The following is a 6,834-nucleotide window of genomic DNA, read 5'->3' on the forward strand; positions in this document are numbered from 1 at the left end:
AAATGACTTGACATTTCGTATGTACTTTACGGCGAGTGTTAGCACAAATCTCCAAAAGTTTGAAGGCAATGCGTTATCGACTTTCTCAATGTAGCCTACAATTGTGTGTCTCGTAACCCGCTAAAACGGCTTCAAAAACTGCCTTTTGTGTCTGCTGAGAGGATTGACACCTACACTGATCAGCATGCCATAGCGTCCATGTTAGACAAGATATGTGAACAAACGTGAGTGATTTGGATGCAGATTGGATTGTTCTGTCTACAGATAGGCTAAACATGTTTCGTCTCTGATAATCCTGCATTATCGTAAAACAGATCATGTGCCTAATAAGCCCCTGATGCCTTGGTGGACGTTAGACAACGTTATCCTGCTGTCTGAGGGATGAAGATAGGGTGTAGTACAGAAAAGCTGACACATCTTTGAACATGCAACACTGAGATAATTCCCACGTGCGCGAAGACTGACGATAAGATCGCTTGCTGGTTAATGTTGATAGCGGAGGTACAGACGACACTATAGTGTGCTTTTGTGCTAGAGATCAAAACTGAATAAGGATATAATATGAGACTTGATCTCAGATAAAACTTACCGTGTGCTTAATAAAAAAACCAAGAAAGGTAAGTTGTGGGTTGTGGACAGTCTCTTTGTTTTTGGATTTACCGTGTGCTTGCATGTTTGATTGTGTTTGTGTTTGTATTTGTGTTGGTGGTGGTGGTGGTGCAAACAGTATTTGGTTTAAACATAAGTTTATTTTAACAAGGGTTACAATCATGACATGTATACAAAGTTCACAGAAACAGCAAACAGTATTTCTGGCCGATAAGAAGGCTTGAACATGAGTCATGGTGTTTTAGTCACATACCTTTACTTTATACAATACACGTATATATAATTATGTAAGAAAGCAGTAACAAGCTTGGTATCAGCTTACGGAATATCATATGAAATTATTTTTGTGTATGCGTTTGTTCAAAGGGTTTTTGTTTGCTAATCAAAACAACAAGAAAGATTTCATGTACATATTACATTTAGGGGACGTTTCATTGACAGAACGGAAAATTTACTAGAACATCGATCTATCGATTCTTGAGTGGACAAACACAATGCACAACAGACAAATCGTGATTAGCTTTAATGGTGAACACACGAACAATTACCATCATTTGTTTTGCGCCTTCAAAGATATTAGTATATGGTAGTAAACAACAAAACAAAAACAAAAAATATTTGCTGACATTAATATCTAAATTATGTTTATTTCTTGTCTGCTTCTTTCTTCCTTCTGTTTGCTTGTCTGTCTTCTTGCTTTTGCTGTTGTTGGTTCGTTGGGTTCTTTCTTTCGTTCTATCTGTCTGTCTCTCTTTCTTTCTGGCTGTCTGTTTTCATTTATGTTTGTTTGTTTGTTTGTTTGTTTATTTGTGTGTTTGTGATAGCTGACTCCACAACCGAGGAGGAGACGATGACATGTAACCAAGGCAACGATGCATGTCTGTGGTAGTTTTAACATTCCCAGGAGCGACAAGAAGTCTTTCTTTCTGTCTGGCTGTTTTTCTTTCTCTGTTTATTTGCTTGTGTGTGATGGCTGATTCTATCAAAGAGGGGGAGACGATGACGTGTAACTAAGGCAACGATGCGTGTCTGTGGTGGTTTTGACATTCCCAGGAGCGACAATTGCGACGCGTCACGCTTGACCTGACGTCACCAGTCTGTGAAGATGAGGAAGAGGTGTTGTTGACACAGCTGTCTAACTCTACCTGTGATGTTTGTCATTCCCACGGAGCTCGTCACGCTGGACCAACCGCCCCCCCCCCCCCCCCCCCACAAACAAAACCCACCACCACCACCACCCTCCTTCTTTGATTGTAGTACATAGAAAGTACTGTGTTCGTTATTGATCTGTTGTATTCTTGACAAGAACACTTCAGCTTCTCTCTATGTCTTTGGTTTTAAAGCTATTTTGTGTGACATGCATGTACTAGTAAGCTCTTTGATAATACACAGGACCCGATCTTAATTAAAGATTAAGTGAAAGAAAGGCAAACTCTTTTGAACACAAAATATGTCTTTTTTTCAACGCGTTTGTTGCACACAAATCTGTGAATAAACTACGCGTGCAATAATTCAAACCCCTTTTTTTCAGAAACAAGAAGGAGGGGGCGGGGGGGGTGTAAAGGGGGGAGTCTAAAAATTTAAGCGGCACCTGCCTTCGGCTATAAATCACTGAAGCTCTCAAGTCCAATAAGACGAAATGAGCACAGTAGAGCAATTAGGCGGCTAACACCAGTGAGTGATAATCTTCAACGTCGGTTGCCAAGCAGTCTGTGAGCACTTGTTACCTCCTTGTCAAGGAATTGTCCACTACGCCCTGCGGGCACCGTTGTCAATTGAGCGAGAGATAAACGAACTCGTTACCTACATGTCAGCCGTTGGTGATCAAAGGAGGCAGACCCCCCTGGCCATCAAAGTCAATCGGGGTAAAAACGGTCAGGGGGGGGGGGGGGCGGTGTTATGAAGAGGATGGGGGGGGGGGGGTGGGTGGGCTATAACAGTTAAGCGGCACCTTCGGCTATAATTCATTCAAACTCTACTCAGGTCCAATAAGACGAAATTAGCATAGTACAGCAATTAGGCGGCTAACACCAGTGAGTGAATATCTTCAACGTCGGGTGCCAAGCAGTCTGTGAGCACTTGTTACCTCCTTGTCAAGGATTTGTCCACTACGCCCTGTGGGCACCATGGTCAATTTAGCGAGAGATAACGAACTCGTCACCTACATGTCAGCCGTTGGTGATCAAAGGAGGCAGACCCCCCTGGCCATCAAAGTCAAAGCTGTTTGCACATGTTGCGTGATACAGTGGACCCCCCCCCCCCCCCCCTTTAAGACCTCAACAAGTCTGAGAAAATCAGGTCTGAAAAGCAGGGAGAGAGAGAGAGAGAGACCAAAAAGAGAGAGAGAGTAAGAGAGAGGGAGTGAGAGAGAGAGATAGAAAGAGAGAGAGAGAGAGACAAAGAGAGAGAGAGGAAGTGAGAGAGAGATAGAAAAAGAGAGAGAGAGAGACAAAAAGAGAGAGAGAGTGAGAAAGAGGGAGTGAGAGAGAGATAGAAAGAGAGAGAGAGAGAGAGACAAAAAGAGAGGGGGGAAGAGAGAGGGAGTGAGAGAGAGAGAGAGAGAGAGAGAGAGAGAGAGAGAGAGAGAGAGAGAGAGAGAGAGAGAGAGAGAGAGAGAGAGAGAGAGAGAGAGAGAGAAAGCGAGACAGGTCGGGATGTGGCAGGCTGGGATGCGGCAGGTTCGGGTGCGGCAGGGCGGGATGTAGTAGGCTGGGATGCGGCAGGTTGGGTTCGGCAGGGTGGGATGTGACAATGGTGACGCGTCACGCTTGACCTGACGTCACCAGTCTGTGAAGATGAGGAAGAGGTGTTGTTGACACAGGTGTGTGAATCTCCCTTTAATGATTGTCATTCCCACGAGACTCATCACGCTGGACCCCCCCCCTCCCCCCCCCCCCACACACACATACCTTCTGCTTCTTTGATTGTATTACATAGTAAATAGTGTATTCGTAATTGTCTATTATATTGTGTCCGAACAAAGCCTTTGTCACCAATGAATTTCTTATGACTGCGAGCGATCTGTAGTTGGATTCAGCTTCTCTCGATGTCGCTGGTTTTAGGCCTCATTTCAGCCATTTACGTTACAGTCTTAAGATTGTTAACCTACCACCACACAACTCCCCCCCCTATCTACACACACACACACACACACACACACACACACCAACACCATTCCGGAATGAACTCCCCCTACCCTCTTTTTCACATGTTCACAAACTGCTTAACTTTGTACATATCCCAAAACCATTGAAGATGACATGCACACAACTATAAAAATAAAAAAGATAAAAAAATAAAACGATGAAGTAAACTTATGAGAAAAGGACATCAATATTTTAATTTTATTTTTTATTAATGTCTTAGTTTCTATTTTTCATTTTGTTCTTCATTTCTGCATCAAATTTCAAGCTTTTGTTTCAATGAATGTGACGCATCCAGATCTGTGCAAAAACGTTATGCAATGTGCTGATACCCATCGTAAAAGTGAAGAGTTACAGTTATAGGGTTGTAAACGCTCAGCTGCTCGCCAATAAACACCTACTTGCCTATGAGCAATGAGTTGTCTGCCGTTTTGCCTCCGTAAGAGTCGAGCTGTCTGGTAACATTTCACACCTTTTCGTTATAACGCTGCAGGCAATAAATGCACATCTGTTAACGCTGTAGAACAACGATTTACATTTTATGACGCTATAGTGTCCGAAAAAGCCCCATCACAAATGAGAGTGTATATGACTGCGAGTAGCTGAGTCTTGATTTCTAACGTTTCTCACCTTCTTGTTAGTTGTGACGGTACAGGCAATGAATTCACATTGGTATGAAGTTGTGAAATAATGATTTACATTTTATGACGCTGTAGTGTCCGAAACAGCTCGTCAGTAATGAGATGCTATATGACTGCGAGTAGCTGAGTCCTAATTTCTAAGGGTCTAAGATCACATCTTGTATTACGTTGCCTCTATAATACTTGTCAAGCTGTCTGGTAACATGTTGCACCTTGTTGTCATGACGCTGCGGACACTGGAGTGACCTTTCTATGACGCCATGGAGTGCACACAAGGCCTGTCACTTATGCTGCTCACGGTTATGACTGCGGGCGATTGGGATTTAGTTTTTAACGGTTGAAGATTAAAGCCTGAGAAGACCAACTTGCTATCTTATCACACCGAGACTATTCTAACATGTTCCCCCCAAAACACAAGCTATTTTTGTTTGACATACATTATTAGTAACCTCTTTGATAATGTACAGAACCCGATCTTAATTAAAGATTAAGTGGATAAAAAAGGCAAACTCTTTTAACCGAAACCCAAAATTGTTTTTTTTTCAACGCATTGGTTGCGCACAGATCTGTGAATAAACTACGTGTGCATTAATTCAATACCCTTTTTTTCAGAAATAAAATGGGGGAGGGGGGAGCGGTTGTGAAGGGGGTAGACTGAAAAATTAAGCGGCGCCTTCGGCTTTAAATCACTAATACTCTCATCAAGTCCAATAAGACGAAATTTGCACAGTACAGCAATTAGGCGGCTAACACCAGTGAGTGAATATCTTCAACGCCGGGTGCCAAGCAGTTTGTGAGCACTTGTTACCTCCTTGTCAAGTAATTGTCTACTGTGCGCATCGTGGTCAATTTAGCGAGAGATAAACGAACTCGTCACCTACATGTCAGCCGTTGATGATCAAAGGAGGCAGACCCCCCCCCCCCCCCCCCTGGCCATCAAAGTCAAAGCTGTTTGCACATGTACTTGATACAGTGGGACCCCCCCCCCCCCCCCCCCCCTAAAGACCCCAAAAGTTTGAGAAAATCAGAAGAAGAAGAAGAAGAAGAAGAAGAAGAAGAAGAAGAAGAAGAAGAAGAAGAAGAAGAAGAAGAAGAAGAAGAAGAAGAAGATCATGTCCCTCATAGGCTCCAAACGAAGATTAGCCAGTCAGTCTGATTGCTAGATGTAGAGTGTACGTAATCAGGGGTGAAGATGGGGCATGGTCAAGTTCATCATGGAACAGCGGACACATCGTTGAACATGCAACACTTGGGATAATCCCCACATGAGTGCAGACTGACAATAAGATCGCTTATTCAATGAATTGATTATTTTTGATACTGGAGGTACAAACGAAACGATAGTGTGTTTTCGTGTCAGAGAGCAAAACTGAATAAGGAAAAGATTAGGGTTGATCTTAGATAACCTCCATTACCGTGTGCTTGCATGTTTGTTTGTGGTGGTGGTGGTGGTGGTGGTGGTAGTGGTGCAATATCACTACCTTGCCGATAAGAAGGCTTGACCATGGTTATTATTATCTCTCTGTATAAAGCTGGATCATCTTTTTTAACCTATGATTTTATAAAGGGGATCTGACATTTGTATCTCTTTAAAAGGTATTCTTTTTTCGAAATAAACGTTTTCTTTTAAACAAAAAACAAACCCTACCCCAAAAACGCTTTAGAAGACAATATACACAGAAACGAATAAACGAACCGAAATATTGTAATACACTTTTATCACATCTCTTACCCGCTCCGACATCCTCCCTCCCTCGCTCCTCCCCCCCCCCCCCCCTAACACATTACCTATATTCATGTCCCTAATAGATATTAGTATCTGTGAGGACGTAAAGGACCCCCATAGTATAGCATGAGTTAGGATGTTTTATTCGTACACTTTATGCAATATATGTGTGTGCAAAAAAAGAAGCAACAAGTTCACTAGGATCTCACAGAATACCGAATGACATGATTGTTGTGCATAAGCCCTACGTTTGTTACACCCCCGGTATAGGGGTGTGTATAGGATTCGGTCCATGTGTTTGTTTGTTTGTGTTCGCATATAGATCTCAAGAATGAACGGACCGATCGTCACCAAACTTGGTGAACAGGTTCTATACATTCCTGAGACGGTCCTTACAAAAATTGGGACCAGTCAAACACATGGTTAGGGAGTTATTGGTGGATTAAGATTCTACAAGGACTTATAGAATAACCTTCTCAGTTGGTGGCAGTGAGAATGGTTATTTCCCTTTGACCAACGGGGGTGTTTTTCCTACCTCGGAGGAATTTCTTGTTTAAAGTGTTTTCATTTGCTTATCAAAAAAGGAAAGATTACATTTATTGGACGTTTAATCATTGACAGAACGGAACATTTGCTACAGCATGGATCTAACAATTCTTGAGTGGACGAATACAATGCCGGCACAACAGAAAAAAATGATCAGCTTAAATGATGA

This window comes from Littorina saxatilis, linkage group LG8 (assembly GCF_037325665.1).
Source record: "Littorina saxatilis isolate snail1 linkage group LG8, US_GU_Lsax_2.0, whole genome shotgun sequence".
In the NCBI taxonomy this organism is placed as follows: Eukaryota; Metazoa; Mollusca; class Gastropoda; order Littorinimorpha; family Littorinidae; genus Littorina; species Littorina saxatilis.